This window comes from Cetorhinus maximus, chromosome 2 (assembly GCF_964194155.1).
Source record: "Cetorhinus maximus chromosome 2, sCetMax3.hap1.1, whole genome shotgun sequence".
NCBI lineage: Eukaryota > Metazoa > Chordata > Chondrichthyes > Lamniformes > Cetorhinidae > Cetorhinus > Cetorhinus maximus.
The window spans coordinates 22,730,052-22,752,507 of record NC_135880.1 but is presented as its reverse complement, the minus strand read 5'-3'; the positions used below and the strand labels follow the sequence as shown (position 1 = coordinate 22,752,507).

Sequence of the window (22,456 nt, the reverse complement as noted above, 5' to 3'; positions counted from 1 at the left end):
CAAGGGGCGATGGTTAGATTCTCTTAAGTTGAAGATGGTCATTGCCTGGCACTTGTGTGGTGCATATGTTACTTGCTGCCTATCAGCCCAGGCCTGAATATTGTCCAGGTCTTGCTGCCTTTGGACATGGACTGCTTCAGTATCTGAGGAGTTGCAAATGGTTATGAACAGTATGGGCAGAATTTAACGCCTCAGGGCGGGCGCATGCCCGACCCGATCGGTCGTAAAATAGCGTGAGAAGACATCGGCTGGTGTCCCGATGTCATCCTGTGCTCATGTGATATTTCGCTCGGCGGGCACGCATAAATGCCGACAATTAAGAGGGCAATTAAGCCCATTAACGGCGCAATTGTCTCCGATTTTTTGTGGCCCGCGAATCGGCCAGGCAGCCTTTGCATTTGTCGACAAACCTCATCCACGGGTGGGATGAGATTTCCGTGATGAAATAAAATATAAATCAATGTCTGTGGACAGAATTTTCATAAGCCAAATATTTAGATGACTGACTATGATGCCTGGACACTTTTTTCAGCTTTTGAAATCTTTATTTTTACTGTTTCAGGTTTTAAGCTCCCTGCGGCAGCTTTCTGCCTTCAGGAAGCTTTCTGTCCGCGCTGGCCTGCGCCCACGTTAACATCATCACCCGCCTTCTTCCTGCCCCCACCGTTAATTGGCCAGCCAGCGTGAAATCACGACTGGGGGCCGATTATGGTGGGGGGTCCATTTCCCGGCCAATCCCAAGCCCACCCTTCGTGCCTGCCTGCCGACCTGAAAATTCAGGCCCATGAAATCAGCAGCGAGCACCCCCACTTCTGACCTTATGATGGAGGGAAGGTCATTGATGAAGCAGCTGAAGATGGTTGGTTCAAGGACGCTACCCTTAGGAACACTGTGGCAACCTGAGATGCAATACACCTTTAATTGTGAACAATGCTTCTTCGCACATATTTCTCTGTGATGCATCATCCAAACCATCTGTCTCCAGAGTAATTGTTTTTGCACGTTTGTTAGTGCTTCCCAGGAAAAGCTGTGGTTTGCGTCTATGCGAGTTATGATCATTTGCATGGCCAGACTCTTCACTGCTCGATGGCTGCAAAATTTCATACACTTCATTTGCCAAAGACTTAGTTTCACCAGGCGTTGTTGTTTTTTTGAATCACATTTTGTAAGCTCAGCATCATGCCTAGTTCACTTTTCATTTTTTCCCCACTGGTACGGCATTCTGCCAGATAGCCCAGAGCCAGTAATGCAGAGTAAACAACTTGAGGATTTGAGTGGTCTAGGAACAGGATCAACCCAGGCAAGATATCCCTGATCCTGAACAAGCGCTCGCCTGTTTAAGGGGTCAGATGCTAAATCTTGCAGCTGGTTTACTACTGCTTGTGCATCAGGCTCCCCACTCACTGTGCCACCATCCACCATGCCATATGTTTTAAGCAATTTTCTCAATGATGCACTTAACACTCGATACTTGTTTGGCTCTTCGATTATAACCTGAGTTTACTACTCCTTCGATCACTCACCAATGCCGTCAACAAATCCCATCCATTTTAATGGGTACAGCGACTCAATAAAGCATTAACAATGCCGTTCTCTCTGCAGCTCCAGGTTTGCTTTGCTCAGCGAACATGGTTGAACGCCTATCTACTGGTGGGTGAGTTGGTAAACAAGATACTGCAGATGCAGAGACCAATGTAATATGAAGCACATGCTGTTTATTAACACAAGTAACAGACCACTAACACGTGTGCTTCTCCAACCAGACCCTATTCTAAACTACTGATTAACATTGTAGCCCGTGCTACACAGCAATTGGGTAATACAGTCATGTGGTCAATCTGCTCACATTCTCTTAAAGGTGTATTGCACCTCAGATTACCACAACACTTGCAGCCATATCCTGGGACTTAGATGATTGACTTCCAACAACCGCACCCATCTTCCTTTGTGCTAGTATAACTCCAAGCAGGGGAGAGCTTTCCCGCTGATTCCCATTGACTCCAGTTTTGCTACGGTTCCTTGATGCCACATTCGGTTAAATGCTGCCTTGGTGTCAAGGCCAGTCAACCTCTTGAGTTCAGCTCCTTTGTCCATATTTGGATCAAGGCTGCAATGAGGTCAGGAGCTGAATGGCCCTGGTGAAACCCAAACTGTGTGTTAGTGAGCAGATTATTGCTAAGCAAGGGCCGCTTGAGAGCACTATTCATAGCCCTGCTTAGTTCATGTCAGTCTGTAGCAGGATTTGGACATCTAGACTTCGGTGGCGTGGCAAGAAACATTCCAGCTACATAAATGCTGGTAATAGTCTTCACAACAAGAAAAACCCCAGCAAATTCTCTCTGACCAGTAACAACATAAAAATCTTTGGCAACACCACTTACATGCTTAAGTGTGCCAACTGTGTCAACGCTATAGCTATGAGAGCAGGGCAGAGGGCTAAGTATTCTGGAGCAAGTAACTCAACACCTTACCCCTTAAAGCCTTCCCACCATCTACAAGGCTCAAGTGAGGAGCGTGATGAAATACTCAGCACATGTCTAGGCAGATTCTGCTGCAACAGCACTCAAGATGTTTGCTGTCTAGGACTTGATCTGATGAAAGCTCATTGGCCTGCAGCATTAACTCTGTTCCCTCTCCACAGATGCTGCATGTCCTCTGCTGAATGTTTCAGCATTTTCCCTTTTTATTTCAGTTTTCCAGTTTGATTAGAGCTCCTGAAAGCACCCTGTGCTGCAGTCTGTACTACCTACAGGAGGCACTACAGCAACTCACCAAGCTTAAACGTTGTCTCAGAGCCCCACGAAGGACAAGAGCAACAATCTAATGGGAATGCCATCATTTCAAGTTCTCTGCTCACCACACCAAGCCTCCTTTCAAGTCACATACCATCCTGGCTTGAACATATACTACTGTTCCTTCATCATTGGTGGGCCAAAATCCTCGAATTCCGTACCAAACACAATCTTTTTCATTATTCACTCTTGGGACGTGAGCATCGCTGGCAAGGGAAGCAGTTATTGCCCATCCCTAATTGCCCTTAATAAGGTGGTGATGAGCCACTTTCTTGAACTGCTGCAGTCCATGTGGTGTAAGTACACCCGCAGTATTTTTTTCTGTAGAGGTTTAGTACACCTGAGGGGTTTGCTAGGACATTTCAGTGAGCAGTTGCTGTGGATTTGGAGTCATATATATAAGCTAGACCAGGTAAGGACTACAGATTTCCACCCCTGAAGGGGATTCTTGTTAGGCAAGGGAATCAAAAGTTATCGGGGGTAGATGGGAATGTAGAATTAGAAATACGAACAGATCAGCCATGATATTATTGAATGGTGGAGCAAACTCAAGGGGCCGAATGGCCTACTTCTGCCCCTTTTTCATATGTTTGTATTAGTGAATCGTATGGGTTTTGTGAGCACCAGTACATGGATTTCAGTAGGAGAAGGCTCACCCTCACCTTCTTGGGGGACTGAGAGGTGGGTAATTATCCCTAATGTTGTACATGTTTGAATTAATAAAGCAAAACATGAACTGAAAGGGGAAGAAAAGGTCCTATAATTATATAACAATTGATCAGAAAGTTCTTGTAGCATTTTGTAATTCAGATCTTGCTTTAGACACCAGTGGTGTTGGTCTCACCTGTAAGCAGCCTGTAAACATTCAATTTAGGGGGTATGCCTGTACTGCATAGTTTCACAAGGCCAAGCACCTTTATTTTTGAACACATGATTTTTCAACTATCAACTGACTAGAAAGTTTGCAATTTGAACTGAAACAGAGCAAACTGCTTAAAAACGTAAGGCCGCACTGCAAGGTGAATGTGAGAAACGAACAAATCACTCTCAGGGGAATGTGAAGAGAGAAATTTCCTACAATCCAGACACCAGTTGAATTTCATAACTGTCTAAGGACGAGACATTAAAAATGCAAAGTACTGGATATTGAAGCAATGGCTGCCACAAACAGACCCACCCAAAACCTCTTGGAAATACACAATGGGCGAAGTATTTCAAGACAAGGCTGCCCAGCCACTAGAGAGGGATTACAAGTAACACAGGTGGTGTCAAAAAAGTCTTCAGCAGAGGAAACAGGCTGAATACTGCTCTCTCACCCTCTCTTTCTTTTGCAATAAGTGTTGCCCTGTTTGAGAAGCCAACTCTACCAGAAACATACCAGTGAACCGAGATCTTGTAATATAATTGCAACATCTCCTTTATTTGACTGCATCGAAGAAACCAGCTAACCCAAATTGGCCACAGTGTCTAAAATCTACACCTCAAGGACAATCAAAGGACACTTAACCGTCTATCTTTTACCTTTTTTCTATTGTGCTCTAACTCCCTTTATTTCTGACACCTGTGTGTGTGTGTGTGTGCCCAAATGACTGCACAAGGGCTGAATGCTTGATGTCGCTTCTTTAATAGCTTTCTCCAGTCTAGTGGTTAATAAATTTGTTCTTTCTTTGACTAAAGATTGGCTAAAAATTGTTTGATTGGCTCCTTACTGCTCACAGCTTAAATAGTTAAATGCATTCTGACTTGACAAAGGCATATCCTCGCAAAAAATAAACTTTAACCTCTGTTGTGACCAACCGAGAGGGTTGAATGGAGGGGAGCCAGTTCATCCCTTTTCACCTGGTCATAACAATAGTTTCTGATGATACAAAAGCATAGTTCAGATGCGTAACAATGGAATTCCCTGGTGATCCTGGTGATCAAATGAAGCCCAAGCCCCAATTTAGAATGAACCTTGGGCTTCCAAGTTCAAGTGTGCAGTGTCTGCACACTATTGCTTAAGAAATCAAAAACTAATTCCTACCCCATAGGTTTGTTGACCATGCCCAGAATCTCTTAGATTACATGGTAAACTCTTTGCTCTTTTCTTTCTAGTTCGCTGGATTTATGTTTTGCAGCTTAGTATTCTGTACATTTTTTCCACTATTTGAAATTGCGTAATTACAGAAAGCACTTCCAATGCAGCCCATTATTGTTGATTTTAATGCTAACACTTCAAGAATTTTTGCAAAGTGAGGAGGAAGCAGTGTTTAGACATCTTCTGACCAGTATTCTTGATGAACTTTGTTTCTGGGAGTTGGCAGCTCCAAACAGGATATCCCAGTTAAACTTGAAAGCATGTTTATATCGGGAACATGCCCAAGTGAGGTTTAAATGCAGAACAGGGGACAAAACAAATACATTAAGTCAAAGTGGTGTATAAATTGGTAATTTATTACCACCAAATGTAAATAAAATAATTTTAAAAGGTTTGTAAGTCAGTAACCTGGCCATATATCAATAATGATTAAATCATACAAAATTGTCTCCAGCACTTAAAGCCACGTTATGGTTTGTTTTCACTTTGTGGATTCACAGAAGACTGAACCAGTGTCACAAATGTTGTTAATAAATGAAGGACAGAGAATCTTTAAAAGCTGGTGTTAGAGCAGAAGGAGTAGAAGTCTAAAAGAAATCAGTACCGGTATATGTTTGATAATCTTTTCTTTGAACACAAAGCACCATAACAGAAGGTTAAAATTATCCAGTATACAAGTAGGTACAGCACAGAAACAAGCCATCCAGCACACAATGGTCTTAATTCTCCATAGAAGCCTTCTCCCTCACCTCTTCATTTAGCCCTGTTACCATATCGTTTTGTCCCTTTCACCCTCATGTAACTACCTAGCTTTCACTTGAATGCACCTACACTATTTGCCTCAACAAAAGGAGCGCGAGGGGAGCCGGGAGTTGAAGAAGAGCGCGAGGGGAGCCGGGAGTTGAAGAGAAGTGCAAGAGGAGTCGGGAGTTGAAAAGGAGCGTGAGAGGAGCTGGGAGTTGAAGAGAAGCGTGAGAGGAGCCGGGAGTTGAAAAGGAGCGCGAGAGGAGCCGGGAGTTGAAGAGAAGTGCGAGAGGAGCCAGGAGTTGAAGAGAAGTGCGAGAGGAGCCGGGAGTTGAAGAGAAGTGCGAGAGGAGCCGGGAGTTGAAAAGGAGTGCAAGAGGAATCGGGAGTTGAAAAGGAGCGTGAGAGGAGCTGGGAGTTGAAGAGAAGCGTGAGAGGAGCCGGGAGTTGAAAAGGAGTGCGAGAGGAGCCGAGAGTTGAAGAGAAGTGCGAGAGGAGCCGGGAGTTGAAAAGGAGCACAAGAGGAGCCAGGAGTTGAAAAGGAGCTGGGAGACCAGAGGTGACTGAGGGATTTTGGTGAGAGGGGAACTAGGTGATTCTTTGAGTACCGTGAGTACGGTTAAGTAAGTATTTACTACTTTTATCACTTATAGTTTTTAAGTTCTTATTTTGTGGTTCATCGTCTTTAAGGGCTATATTCTGTAACAACGAGGAGCAGGGAAGAAGGGCCTTAGAGTAATTGATATTATTTAATATTATGTATCTCCCAAAAGGTTTAATTTAATTTAAAGGGGTAAGTCATGGCAGGAGAGCTCAAAGCCATGGTGTGGTCCTCCTGCTCTATGTGGGAAGCCAGGAACATTTCCAGTGCCCAGAGCCAGCATGTATGCGGGAAGTGTCTCCAGCTGCAGCTCCTGGGAGTCTGGGTTTCAGAGCTGGAGCGGTGGCTGGGGACACTGTGGAGCATCCGCGAGGTGGAGAGCATCGTGGATAGCACATATAGAGAGGTGGTCACACCGCAGGCTAAGAGTCCACAGGCAGGAAGGGAATGGATGACCACCAGGCAGAGCTGGAGGACCAGGCAGGCAGTGCAGGAAGCTCCTGTGGCTATTCCCCTGCAAAACAGAAATACTGCTTTGGATACTGTTGGGGGAATGACCTGTCAGGTGAAAGCAGCAACAACCAAATTTGTTGCACCACAGTTGGCCCTGCACAGGGGAGGAGTAAAAAGTGTGGGAATGCAATAGTTATAGGGGATTCAATTGTAAGGGGAACAGATAGGTGTTTCTGTGGCCGCAAACAAGACTCCAGGATGGTATGTTGCCTCCCTGATGCTAGGGTCAAGGATGTCTCAGAGTGGCTACAGGACATTCTGAAGGGGGAGGGTGAACAACCAGTGGTCGTGGTACATATTGGTACAAATGACAGGTAAAAAAAGGGATGAGGTCCTAAAAGCAGAATATAGGGACTTAGGAAGTAAGTTGAAAAGTAGGACCTCAAAGGTAGTGATCTCATGATTACTACCAGTGCTACATGCTAGTCAAAGTAGAAATCGCAGGATATATCGGATGAATACGTGGCTGAAGAGATGGCGTGAGGGGGAGGGTTTCAGATTCCTAGGACATTGGGACCGGTTCTAGGGGAGGTGGGACCAGTACAAACTGGATGGGTTACACCTGGGCAGGACCAGGACTGATGTCCTAGGGGGAATATTTCTCTGTGGTACCTCTCTGTGGTAGTGAGTTCCATGTTCTAACCACTACTCTTTGCGTAAAGGGAGGCTAGATTTTTCTCAATCCATTCATTGGACGTCACTGGCAAAGGCAAAGTTTATTGTTCATCCCGAATTGCCATTTGAGAAGTTGCTGGTGAGCCACCTTCTTGCCAACTGAATGGCTGGCTAGGCCATTTCAGAGGGCACTTAAGAATCAAACACATTACTGAGGGTCTGGAGTCACATGGTTTCACGATCACTATTACTGATACTGAAAAAAAAGGATTTATTTAATTAATGAATGATTTAATTAATTTAAATTGTCCAGCAGATTGGACCCTTTAGAAATTCAATCATAGCAGAGTGGGTCCACCAGAAGTTCTGCCCCACAGAGTGAGTCCATTACAATTTCAATTCTAGCAGAGTAAGTCCATCATTATAATCACTGCTTGGATCCAGAGTCCTGAATGACTTCCAGTTAGTCGTTTTTCTGGTGGGATTTAAATTCCCCAAATGCTGTGGTCATGTCTTGAAATATCATTAGGATCAGGCATCTGAATAACTAATCCCATAGCATATTCATTCTTTAAAAAGCATTGAGGGAGAAGGACATAAAGGGTAGATGTATAGAGCTAGATAAGCAAGTATGGCAGGAGGCTCGAGTGGTCAGATTGGCCCAAACGGTCTGTATATTCTATGTAAGAATGTTTCTCCTGAATGCCCTATTGGATTTATTAGTAATTATTTGATATTTATAGCCCCTATATGGACATAATCTTGCAAAGTAAACTGTAAAAATGACTTTGTATGTTTTTGTGTAAGTAATATTTTATTCCAGCTGCATTTTACTTACAGTTTTGCTGTCATTAAATATCAGTGCCCAGGTCATATTCTGCAAATATTTATACTTTCAAAATTATCAGTAAATATAAAATAAATTGGGGGACACACCATCTGATGTGGAAAAATTCTTAAAGCAAACATTCCCATGTCTGCAGAAAACTTAAATGCACAATTGAATGTTAACCTTTTTCAAGCTTTAAAAGGCAGATATTTTAATTTAAAGTAACATTTAATGCTTATGACAGTACCGGTATCTTACAGTCCAGTGGCACAGGACCTTGTTGAATCAATTAGCTATGTCTATAGTGTTAGGATATTGAGCCCACAGGGCCTGCTTCCACTGAAATTCTACCCTGTGTGAAATGCCCAATAAATTCTAGTTGAAGGGAGCATGTTAATCTTTTGCTGCACTCCATCAATTCGGGCAGTTCTTGGACTGCCTCTGATAGTCAGTCCTATACGCCCTCACCAAGCTTCAGTGGAATTCTTTGCCGGTTGAGAAATGGCACAAGTAATTTTTTGGCCCAGGACTTATCCAGCCTCCCAGATCAATTGCCTTAATGAAAATTTTTGGCCCCTTTAGGAGCTGAAGACTAGAAAGCTCACACAATTCTTCAGTTTGGCCTCTGGATTCCCTTGGCGTTCCCGTCTACTGTTCTGCAACGCGCCCAGATTGAGGTGATCATGTCTCAGGTGCCCTTAAGGGAAAGTTGGCCCATCCCCAACCATGCCAGGGATGCTATTCCAATGATTTGGAATATGGTCTGTTACCTTTGCCTTGAATGGACAGAAACACTGCTTTGACTTGCACAAGTAGACTGGACCCATCAACAGTTGAATACAAGAGACGGGGCCCATTAGAAATTTGGTGCCAGCAGGTCGGGGCCATTGGAGAGAGTCCATCAGAAGTTTCAATTCCAGCAGGGTAGGTCCATCAGATGTTAAACCTTGACAGAGTAAGTCCGTCAAATGTTTGGCTCCAGCAGACATCATGCATCAAAAGGTTGGCTCCTAAGTACTTCATTACAACCACAGCTTACACCCAGCTATTCCAGTTAGTTGTCCCTAATTCAGCTAGAGTTACAATTCAAGCCAGTTGGAAGCAGAATGCATGCCAAAAGCTATGCCTCCCACCTACATGCAGCCAGTTGCTATCTTCCCCAACTGATTGCTGAACTCAATAAGGATATCCTGTTTGGTCCAACCTAATTGCCTCATTGTGCTAAATAAACATCTTGGCACATGATGTAACAATTTGAGTTATTTTAAAATCTGACATTCCTTTTTGAAAATGCTGAACGAGGGTTGACCTTAATTGAATTAAGTTGTTATTAGTGGTTTCAAAATGGAGTCAGCAGACTTACGGCACCAGTTAGTGTGTTAAAACTTCAGCCACTGCCGTCTTTTAAGGGCCTTTCCTTTGGATGAGTTATTTGCAACTCGGAAATTGTACTTGCTTCAACTGAATTTGATCTAAACTGAAAGGAATCTATTAACATTTATGGTAACTTTTGCTTGATGTCGTTTACACGCAATTTGAAATAACCTCCATGCTATTGCGTGTGTTGCGTTTCCGAAACAGTTAGTAGCTGATCACTACAGGTTCAATCTCTGTCTTGTGCTGAATTACCATCTCTAGTTTGAATAATGGGAGTCTTAAGGTTCAATTCCTTTTATCCCAGAGACATTGTGCAGGAGTGGGCTGCGAAGTGGTGGGGGGGGGCGGCAAGGAACATTTAACAGGGCAGGAAGTGATAAAGGCACAATACCTGCTTGAAATGAAGATAAAGACTAAGTCTGGCTTCTTCCAACAGAGTTCTATTTTTGGTCCATAAAACTCTACCAAGACCATGTCTTACCCATTTTCTCTTTTACTCTTTTGATTAAACCAATTCAACTAAATTAACATGACAAGGGACAAATTAAAAAAGCAGCCCTTTAAAGGGATATTGCAGAAATAAAAACTAATCTTAAAGGAAACTTACAAACGTCACATTAAAATGTGATTAAAAGGGTCAATAAAACACTCTAGACCCCGTAGTGCCCACCAGGCACAGAAATGCTTTCTCTTTTAAGCAACCAATTAAACTAAATTAAAGAAAGTGAGGGACAAAGTAAGAAGCAGCCCCTTAAAGGGATACTGCAAAAAGAAAAATGAATCGCAAAGGAAACTTACAACATCAAATTAAAATGTGATTCGAGGGGTTAATAAAGCACCCCAGTCCCCTCAGTGCCCACTGGGCACAGGAGTGTTTTCTCTTTTATACATTCAAATTGGTACTTAGCTAGTTAACTGATAACTACCAAATGAACGCCTTGTGAGTTAACTGTTTCCTTCCCCAACAGGAAGGTGCAAGATGGTGAGCCCATGACCTTCCCGACACTCCCCAAGCAGGTCGAGAATGGCCTTCCTGCCCAGCGATCAATTGAGGTCCTTAAGTGACACAGTTAAGGGCCTCATCCTGCCATCACTGGTGTTCAGCCAGCGATGGGTGATGACAATGCCATGTGAGCAAATCACCAGGTGAATCCTAGCGAACATGGGCCTGGTAGGTGGGCAGAGGGCCCCTCCTTCTTGGACACTCCTTGCCCAACAGAGGGACCCACTAACAGCAACAGAGAGATCTGGTGGAAGACAACACGCTGCCCTTTACGCCAACCTCCCTCCCCTTCCTCGCTGGGGTCTCCCTGTCTGACCCCGACAATCCTACCCTGCGCTCCAGAGCTCCAGCAACAATCCTCATCCTTGAGTCTCCTGCAATACCGGCTGTGACCTCCGGTCCTGGTGATCATCTGTGATGAGTTCTGGAGCTGAGTGTTTTGGTGGAATCTCGACTGAGAATCAACGAGCAGGTTAATGGCAACAGCAGCCACTTAATGGCACCATTGATGACTTTTTCCTTCACTCTGTGGATGATCTGGCTGAGGCGGAACAGACAGTTAGAGCCGTCCTGCTATTTGTTAATAGGACATAACTGGGACAGTTTCCAAACAGTTGGATGGCTGGCAGGTATCATTAATGCACCAGAATAAACTTGGCTGGGGAGGGGGCTAGTTCTGATCTATAGCCCTTCAACACTACAGTTGAGATGACACTGTGTCCAATGTACTCAGCTGCACCCTGATGTCAAGCGCATTCAGCCGAAGTAGCTGGACGCTGGCATTTATATTGGCGGGTCCATGACAAAGCCACCTTTTCCATCATAATTTTGCAAAGCCTCAATCACAAAATGCAACGGCAGGCTCAAGCTTTGGATGTACATACCTGAAGAGAGAAAAAAATTGCAGGGCTATGGGGAAATTGCAGAGGAGTGAAACTAACTGGAAAGCTCTTTCAAAGAGCCTCTGCGGGCACAAAGAGCCGTGTGGCCTGGGCTGTATGATCGAAAATTCCTGCTCGAAGTCAACGGACCTTTGGCTGGTCCGTCAAATTTTCCGTCCCGCCCGCGACGATTCCCACCATGAGCGGGACCAGAAAATCCCGGCCTATGTCTCTACTGATGCTGAAATATTCTGGTCATGTACAATATCTCACACACACTAACCGTGGTAGCTAGAGAAAAGCTGTTTCCAAGAAAGCCTGCAATATGGGCTTGCAAGGTTAGCTGCAGATGTGACAAGTATTCTTTTTTTTTATTGTATTGGAAAAAAATAAGCCAAGGGCACGTGGAAAAACTATAAAGGGATGCAATCAACGATGACTCACAATTTATTTTCTTGGGCACATTCTGGATTTGCCTCACCGTCGCTGGAATTTTTCATTTCTGAACCTTAATTTAGTTGCATTTTGGCCCAATCAGGGTGGGCATTTTTATTTCACTCAGGAATTCATTACTTTTGTTTACATTTGAACATATTTCCCTGAGTAATTAATTCGTTATTGCGAGAGGAGAAGTCTTTGATTCTCAAAGCACATTGGGGTCAGCATCATTAAAGTCAGTTTTTATTTCGGGCTTTAGTTTTAGTGTTGACTAAAAAGGAGAAAACCAGCGGGGGGGCGGAATTCAGCACAAATATCATGCTTAAAAAAAGAACATCACCAAAAAAACGTTTTCTTTTGAACTTTGCAAAAACTCAAGAAAACAAACGGGATTTTAAAAAAAGCATAGTTAAGCTAAATGGCAGCCCACAATTATTTGCAAGAGTTTGTGGACAGTGCTTTTACGAGACTCACCATCAAACTCTCATTTAACCCTTAGTTTGTTTGTTTTATAAATTAAGACTAAATTTGAAGAATCTGTGGAGGAATTTTACAAGCCCTGAGGAGGATGCTCTGGAGATGGGTGGACTGGGAGCAGGGGAGGTGGAGTAGGAATTTAGAATGTGGTTCGTCAGGACATCTCCCCAATATGTTCCCGCCCCTGTGTGCTTTACCCAGTAATTGGCTCCCAGCAGCAATGGCTACCTGCCTGAAAGGCAGATTGCCAATTAAGATAATTAAAAGGGATTAGCTCCTATTCTGGCAATACGATGACATTTTATGAATGGCACTGTGTCAGGAACGCGGCAATGCATCAAAGGCAGCTTCACGGCAAGGGGTTGGAGCCGCAGCATTCGATTTTATAGAATCATGTAAAAATACACAGAAAAGTTGTAAGCAGAATGTCCGCAAGCATTCAGTGATCCCCCTTGATGGTGCTGGCCGCTGTTCATAGGATGGTCCTTTAGGTGAGTGCCTTCATCTTGTGCCACCCACTCGCTCTCCAACTGCCTGAGCAGTGCCCACCTTTCCAAGTGGGGCTGCCAGCAAGCCTTCCCTTCAGCCCCTCCGATTGGCCCTCCCACATCTGTGTGCTGCTTAGCATCCCTAATTAGAAGGTGAAAGGTGAAAGTGGAGGTAGCCAACAACTGGGACTCTGAAATGGTCCCAACGTCAGGTCCTGACATCCAGGGAAAAATTAGCCCCGTGTTTGCTATTGTTTGCTTCGACTAAATTAGCAATCCCTTGCTGACCACCTTGTCTTCCACAGTTTTAGATTAAATATGTTTTCTGAGTGTTACAACACATAGAAATCCTTTGAATTCTGATTTTTTTTTCCCTCCTTTGAATAAAATGACATCAGTTAAATGCTGATACATTCAGATTAATTCCTGCTGAGTGCCATCTGTCCTAATATCTCCTTTGTGTCATACTTTCATTTTATAATGCTCCTGTGAAGCACCTCACATTCCATTATGTTAAAGGTGCTATATACATAAGTTGTTGCTGTTATCGTGTTTTTTGTTGTATGCTCCTGATAAGGCTTGAATGGAGAGGCTGTAAATATTAAACTAAATACAGTTTAAATTGTCCTATAAACCAGAAATATTAATCTTCAATGTAGTAATCACATTGTGACTGTAGAGGGGACTATAGACATGCGCTTTCACATTATTTGCTGCTACTGCATTCACTCAATTTCTCAGCAGGTCAAAATGAACAAATAGCAGCATTATCTTAATGCTGCCACACCCTGGCACAAAGAACAAAGAACAAAGAAAAGTACAGCACAGGAACAGGCCCTTCGGCCCTCCAATACTGCGCCGATCATATTGCCCGACAATTAAAACATTTTGCACTTCCGGGGTCCGTATCTCTCTATTCCCATCCTATTCATGTATTTGTCAAGCTGCCTCTTAAACACCACTATCGTACCTGCTTCCACCACCTCCTCTGGCAGCGAATTCCAGACACTCACTACCCTCTGCATAAAAAACTTGCCCCGCACATCTCCTCTATAGTTTTCTCCTCTCACCTTAAATCTATGTCCCCTAGTAATTGACTCTTCCACCCTGGGAAAAAGCTTCTGACTGTCTACTCTGTCCATGCCACTCATAATTTTGTAAACTTCTATCAAGTCGCCCCTCAATCTCCGTCGCTCTAGTGAGAACAATCCAAGTTTCTCCAACCTCTCCTCATAGCTAATAACCTCCAGACCAGGCAGCATCCTGGTAACCCTCCTCTGCACCCTCTCCAATGCCTCCATATCCTTCTGGTAATGTGGCAAACAGAATTGCATGCAATATTCCAAGTGTGGCCTAACCAAGGTTCTATACAGCTGCAGCATGACTTCCCAGCTTTTATACTCAATACCCTTGCCAATGAAGGCTAGCATGCCATATGCCTTCCTGACTACCTTATCCACCTGCATTGCCACTTTCAGTGACCTGTGGACCTGTACACCCAGATCCCTCTGCCCATCAATGCACTCAAGGGTTCTGCCATTTACTGTATAATTCCTGCCTGTATTAGACCTTCCAAAATGCATTACCTCGCATTTGTCCGGATTAAACTCCATCTGCCATTTCTCCGCCCAAGTCTCCAATCGATCTATATCCCGTTGTATCCTTTGACAATCCTCTTCACTATCTGCAACTCCTCCAACCTTAGTGTCATCTGCAAACTTACCAATTAGCTCAGTTACATTTTCCTCCAAATCATTTATGTATACTACAAACAACAAAGGTCTCTGCGGAACTCCACTAGTCACAGCTCTCCATTCAGAAAAGCACCCTTCCACTGCTACCCTCTGTCTTCTATGACCAAGCCAATTCTGTATCCATCTTGCTAGCTCACCTCTGATCCCGTGCGACTTTACCTTCTGTACCAGTCTGCTATGAGGGACTTTGTCAAAGGCCTTACTGAAATCCATATATATAACATCCACTGCCCTTCCATCGTCGATCATCTTTGTCACTTCCTCGAAAAACTCAATCAAGTTAGTGAGACACGACCTCCCCTTCACAAAACCATGTTGCCTCTCACTAATACGCCCATTTGCTTCTAATGGGAAGTATGATTTTTCTTTCACAAATGCGTGTCAACACCGCTGGAAATACAGATGAGAAGAGGAATACCGCCTCGTCATTTCCAAAATAGGGTGAATTGAAATAAAAACACGTTGCTGGAAACGCTCAGTAGGTCAGGCAGCATTGGTGGACAGAGAGAAACAGGGTTAACATTTCAGGTAAATGACCTTTCATCAGAAGTTCTGACCAGGTGGTCATCTGTTTTTCCTCTGGGATTGGCCTGGAGTCTCCAGGAATTGAAGATCAATCTCCAGGACACTGCTGTGTGTAACTCTGGAGAAAAATGATAGAGACATTAAAAAAGATTTTTTTTTGTCATCTTCTTTGAACATTTCTCTTTACCAGCTATAAAAATATTAGAAATCGGGAAAAAAAAAAGCTGTTTGGCTGCCAGTCAAGCATTATCCAATTTGGTAATGAGACTTTTAGCTTTCCAATTTGTGTAGGAAGGCAGTACATCACAAGGATGGATGTGTTGGCCAACTAACAGCTGGAATGTGAGGCACGTCATGTGATGGAACCTCCAGGAATACAGTTGGCAACCTTGCTTTTTCCTGGTGTTTGCTCTCATTGGCCAAAGCATTTCTTGGGTTTAGGGGTTGGAAAAATTGGCTCCTTTAATTCTTCCTGGCATGTCTATTGCCCTAAAATCTTATTATTCTGAAGTTGAGGAATATTGACCGATGCAGATGTAAATGCTTTAATATTAAAAAAAAGGCCATGCTTTCCACCAATGCAAACCCAACTTACTGTCTCAATACAAGTCCTCATTTCAGTTAAAAAGAAAGATGAGGTGAATTTTACATTCAAAATTATCCCCTTCTTACAAGAAAGTAAATCTTTCCTCAAACTTTGATAATTTAAAAAATATATATATTTTTTACAGGATGTGGGCATCGCTGGCTAGGCCAGCATTTATTGCCCATCCCTAATTGCCCTTGAGAAAGTGGTGGTGAGCTACCTTCTTGAACCACTGCAGTCCATGTGGTGTAGGTACACCCAGACTGCTGTTAGGAAGGGAGTTCCAGGATTTTGACCCAGCGACAGTGAAGGAACGGCGGTATATTTCCAAGTCAGGATGGCAAGTGGCTTGGAGGCGAACTTCCAGGTGGTGGCGTTCCCATGTATCTGCTGCCTTTGTCCTTCTAGATGGTGGTGGCCATGGGTTTGGAAGGTACTGCCCAAGGAGCCTTCTTGATTTTCTGCAGTGCATCTTGTAGATGGTACATACTGCTGCTACTGTGTGTCGGTGGTGGAAGAAGAGCCTTTTTGTGGAAGGGGTGTCAAACAAGTGGGCTGCTTTGTTCTGGATGGTGTCAAGCTTCTTGATTATTGCTGGAGCTGCACTCATCCGGGCAAATGGAGAGTATTCCATCACACTCCTGTCTTGTGCCTTGTAGATGGTGGACAGTCTTTGAAGGGTCAGGAGGTGAGTTATTTGTTGCTGGATTCCTGGCCTCTGATGTGCTCGTATAGCCACAGTGTTTATATGGCTAGCCCAGTTCAGTTTCTGGTCAATGATAACCCTAGGATGTTGATAGTGGGGGATTCAGCGATGGTAATGCCATTGAACATCATGGGGCGATGGTTAGATTCTCTCTTGTTGGAGATGGTCATTGCCTGGCACTTGTTTCGTGTGAATGTTACTTGTGTATTGTCCACCCAAGCCTGGATATTGTCCAGGTCTTGCTGCATTTGGACATGAACTGAATAATGTCAAAGAACTTTCAGTGAGAGCGTTATTCTCATCAGGTGAAAAGGGAAGAAACCTTTGGATTGGTGCAAAGGGGTTTACACTTCACAACAATTTAAAATTGTCAGCATGATGCCAAAGTTAGATTTAATGCAGGAAATATAACCCTAGCAGTGAGGAGTTTTGCAACAACATTCAAACTAAATAGGCTATGGTGTAACTGGAGTATCATGGAGTTTGAATATCTGGCAAGAAGTGTTGTGAATAGTGTGTTATCATGGTAATAACGCATGTTCAAAGGATTTAAAACCAGGTTCAGAATCACCAAATCTGTGTCTGATGATATAAATTGAGACCGTGCAATGCTTGTATAATTGAGGATAATCTAATGTCACATCACAATGCAGTATCTCTACTTTTAGATGTACCTCTGCTGGATAATCTGTCCCAAATTCTGCCTTCATCCCTCCTAAAAGACTCGCCCAAAGCTCTGCCTTTGCGACTTAGCTTCTTGTTGGCGGATACCTTTTAGAGGCCCTTGCACCCATCCCGGTCAAAACAGTGGGTGGAATCTAATGAAGCCCCCAGGAGCGAGAAACAAAGCGGGTGGGGATGCTTAAGTGTGCGGCAGGTGAAATTTCAGCTTCACGATGCCTGGATGAAAGTTGGGAAGTAGGTTGGCCACGAGTTAAGACAGATTGTGATTCCAGATGGCAAACGGCAGGAACATCATTTTCATACATTAATTAGCTTGTCACGCATACTCAGTAAAATATATGGCTGCCAGATTAAATTGTATCTTTGCGGTTGAGTCTGCAGCAAACGAGAAACACGTGCTTTCAGATTCGCGACTGGTTAAAGATGGCATGCAGGCGAGGTAGTCTTCCCGGTGGATTTGGAGTGAGTGCATTTCTTGAATGGGGAACTTTGCTGGACCAAGGGAGAGGAGGCTGAGCTGCTGCATTGAGCTGGGGTGGCAGAGGGAGGTTGGGGCACGGCTGTCCTAGGGAGGGAGGGTGGTAGCAGCTCCAGCGATCCAAGTGTGGCAGGTGCGGAGGGGTTGGCAGCATTTCAAACACAGGATCATCCCCTCTGTCAGGCAGATTGATGCTGCTAGCTTGCAAGGAGTAGATACCTGTCCGGATGCTGTTTAAATATGGCTGCCATATTTCGACCACGTGAGGTAACGGCAGAACCAGCAACTTCATGCTTGGCCCCGCAGCACAATTGTCCAGGCTTCTAAACTGTGCATAGCTGGTTGGCTGCCTGCTGTGTGATTGTGCGTGGCCAGCTGCCCGCCTCCAAGCCAAAATCCCACTCAAGTCTGTTCCTGCCATTGAGATACTTGCCGCTGCAGCAAGATTCTGCCCAGTATGTTAGAGGGAATTAAAATCGATTGACTTCACCTACTGGCCTGAGGCTTGTTTATTTCCATACGGTGAAATTTTATGAACAAATCTGCAATATTCAAACGAAGCCCAGCCAATGTTAACTTCTGGGCACACCTCCTGCTTCAGTCCCTCAAGCACCAATCCAAGCTAGTGGGGGTATAGAACCTCTTCTGCCTCTATCTCTGTACATGCCTGCCAACAGATAATTGGGCAGGTAATTCACAGAATAACAGAGTGTTATGACATGGAAGGAGACCATTTGGCCCAAGGTGCCTGCACCAGCTCTCCGAGTGAGCATTATGAATTAGTGCCATTCTCCTGCCTTTTGCCCATACCCATAGACACATAGAAAATAGGAGCAGGAGTTGGTCACTCGGCCTTTCGAGCTGCTCCATCATTCAATATGATCGTGGCTGATCCTCTATCTCAATGCCGTACTCCCACTCTTTCCGCATACCCCTTGACATCTTTAAAGTCTAGAAATCTATCTGTTTCCTCCTTAAATATATTCAGTGACTTGACCTCCACAGCCCTCTGTGGTAGAGAATTCCACAGGTTCACCATCCTCTGGGTGAAGTTTCACCTCATCTCAGTTCTAAATGGCCTACCTCATATCCTGAGATTGTAACCCCTTGTTCTAGACTCCCAACCAGAGGAAACATCATCCCTGTTTCCTTTCTGTCCAGCCCTGTCAGAATTTTATGTTTCAATGCGATCCCCTCTCATCATCCCTGTTTCCTTTCTGTCCAGCCCTGTCAGAATTTTATGTTTCAATGCGATCCCCTCTCATTCTTCTAAAAGATTCCCTCTCATTCTTCTTGCACATTGTTTTTTTTTCAAACATTCATCTAATGCCCCCTTGAATGCCTCAGTTGAATCTGCCTCCACCACACTTCCAGGCAGTGCATCCCAGACCCGAGCCACTGGTTGTGTGAAAAAGTTTTTTCTCACATCACATTTGCTTCTTTTGCAAATCACTTTAAATCTGTCCCTTCTCATTCTCGATCCTTTTATGAGTGGGAACAATTTCTCCCTATCTACTCTATCCAGCCCCCTCATGATTTCCAACACCTCTATCAAATCTCCTCAGCCTTCTCATCTTCAAGGAGAACAGTCCCAACCTCTTCAATCTATCTTCATAACTGAAGTTTCTCATCCCTAGAACCATTCTCATTAACCTCTTCTGCACTCTCTTCAATGCATTCACATCCTTCACACAGGCACACATAACTGTACACAATACTCCAGCTGAGGCCTAACTAGTGTCTTATATAAGCCCAGCATAATCTCCCTGCCCTTGTACTCTATACTCCTATTAATAAAGCCAAGGATACTGTATGCTTTATTAACTGGTCTCTCCACCTATTCTGCCACCTTCAATGATCTATGCACATATATACTGATGTCCCTCAGTTCCTGCACCCCTTTAAGAATTGCACCCCTTATTTCATATCGTCTCTCCATGTTCTTCCTACCAAAATGCATCACCTCACACTTCTCTGCATTGAACTTCATCTGCCGCCTATCTGCCCACTCCACCAACTTGTCTATGTCCTTTTGAAGTTCTACACTGCCCTCCTCACAGTTTACAATGTTTCCAAGTTTTGTATGATCCACAAACTTTGAAATTGTCCCCTGCACACCAAGATCTAGATCATTAATATATATCAGGAAAAGCAAGGGTCCCAATACCGACCCCTGGAGAACTCCACTACAAACCTTCCTCCAGTCTGAAAAATATCCATTGACCATTATCCTGTTACCAATTACTCAGCCAATTTTGTATCCACATTGCTACTGTCCCTTTTATTCCGTGAGCTAGAACTTTTCTTACAAGTCTGTTGAGCGGCACTCTATCGAATGCCTTTTGAAATTCCATGTACACCACATCAACAGCATTACCCTCATCGACCTTTTCTGTTACCTCTTCAAAAAACTCCAGCACGTTAATTCATGCTGGTTCTTCCTAATCAACCCACATTTTTCCATGTGACTATTAATTCTATCCTAAATAATTGTTTCAAGAAGCTTCCCTACCACTGAAATTAAACTGACTGGTCTGAAATTGCTGGGCTTATCGACTCATAGACTCAGAGATGTTGACAGGACAGAAGGAGGCCATTCAGCCCATTGTGTCTGCACCAGTCAACAAAGATCTGACTACATTAATCCCATTTTCCAGCACTTGGCCCATAGCCCTGGAGGCTATGGCAACGCAAGTGAATATCTAAATGCTTCTTAAATGTTATGAGAGTTTCTGACTCAACCACCCTTTCAGGCAACGAGTTCCAGACTCCCACAACCCTCTGGGTGAAAACATTTCCCCTCCACTCCCCTCTTAGCCTTCTACCTCTTAAATCTATGTCCCCTGATTATTGCCCCGTCTACTAATGGAAAACGTGCCTTCCTTTCCAACCTATCAATGCCCCTCATAATCTTATACATCTCTATCAGGTCCCCTCTCAACCTTCACTGCTACAAGGAAAACAAACCCAGCCTATCCAACCTTTCCTCATACCTCAACCCTCCAGACCAGGCAGCATCCTGGTAAATCTCCTCTGCACCCTCTCCAGTGCAATCACATCCTTCCTATAATGTGGTGACCAGAACCGCACCAAGTAATATAGTTGTGGCCTAACCAGCATTTTATACAGTTCCAGCATAACTTCCCTACTCTTGTATTCTATGCCTAGGCTAATAAAGGCAAGTATCCCATATGCCTTCTTAACCACATTTTCTACCTTCTCTGATACCTTCAGAGATCTGCGGATATGCACACCAAAATCCCTCTGATCTTCAGTACTTTCCAGGGTCCTACCATTCATAGTGTAATCCCTTGCCTTGTTAGCCCTCCCCAAGTGCATTACCTCACACTTTTCCGGGTTGAATTCCATTTGCCGCTGCTCTGTCCACCTGAACAGTCTATTGATATCCTCCTGCAGTTTACGGCTGTCCTCCTCACTATTTACCACCCTACCCTACCAATTTTTGTGTCAACTGTGAACTTCTTGATCATACACTCTAGATTTAAATTCAAATCATTTATCTTTACCACAAACATCAAGGGCCCCAGCACCGAGCCCTGTGGAATCCCAATGGAAGCAGATTTCTAGTCAATTAAACATCCCTTGACCATTACCGTCTGCTTCCCGATTCTCAGCCAATTTTGGACCCAGTATGCCACTTTGCCTTGGATCCCATGGGCTCTTACTTTCTTGACCAGTCTGCCATGAGGGACCTTATCAAAAACCTTGCTAAAGTCCATGTGGACCACATCAAATGCATTACCCTCATCAACACTCCTAGTTACCTCCTCAAAAAATTCGATCAAATTTGTCAAATGCAACCTTCCCTTAACAAATCCATGCTGACTATCCCTGATTAATCCGTGTCTCTCCAAGTGCAGATATATTCTGTCCCACAGAATTCATTCTAGTAACTTCCCCACCACCGAGGTTAGACTGACTGGCCCGTAATTTCCTGGTCTATCCCTTCCTCCTTTTTTAAATAATGGGACAATGTTAGCAGTCCTCCAGTCCTCTGGCACCTCACCTGTGGCCAGATAGGATTTGAAATTTCCTGCCAGGGCCTCTGATATCTCTTCCCTTCCTCCCTCAACAGCCTGGGAGACATCTCATCCTGGCCTGCGGATTTATCCACTTTTAAGGCCGCTAACCCGCTAGTACCTCTCCTCTCTGTTAATTTTCTCTAATATTTCACTGTCCTCCACCCCGATGTCTACACCTGCGTCGTCCTTTTCCATTGTGAAGACTGACGCAAAGTATTCATTGAGGACTGTACCCACATCTTCCAGGTCCACACAGAGATTATCTCCATGGTTCCTAATTGATCCTACTCCTTCCCTAGTTATTCTCTTGCTCTTTATATTAAAAAAATCCCTTTGGATTTTCTTTTATTCTACCCACCAATGCTTTCTCATGCGCTCTCTTAGCTTTCCTAATTTCCTTTTTAATTCCCCCTGCACTTTTTATACTCCTCTCGGGACTCTGCCATATTGGTATCTGCAGAGATGCTTCAGGGTGATTTGGACAAGCTGAGTGAGTGGGCAAATACATGGCAGATGCAATATAATGTGGATAAATGTGAGTTTATCCACTTTGGTAGCAAAAACAGGAAAGCAGATTATTATCTGAATGGCTATAAATTGAGAGAGGGGAATGTGCAACGAGACCTGAGTGTCCTCGTACACCAGTCGCTGAAGGTAAGCATGCAGGTGCAGCAGGCGGTAAAGAAGGCAAATGGTATGTTGGCCTTCATAGCCAGAGGATTGGAGTACAGGAGCAGGGGTGTCTTGCTGCAATTATACAGGGCTTTGGTGAGACCACATTTGGAATATTGTGTGCAGCTTTGGTCACCTTATCTGAGGAAGGATGTTCTTGCTATAGAGGGAGC

At 44.1% G+C, this 22,456-nt stretch overlaps 1 pseudogene; it reads right to left on the bottom strand.

The window, feature by feature from the left end:
* Window positions 1-759: 759 nt before the first annotated feature.
* Window positions 760-1,857, bottom strand: LOC144690138 (armadillo repeat-containing protein 1 pseudogene; annotated as a pseudogene).
* Window positions 1,858-22,456: the final 20,599 nt, after the last annotated feature.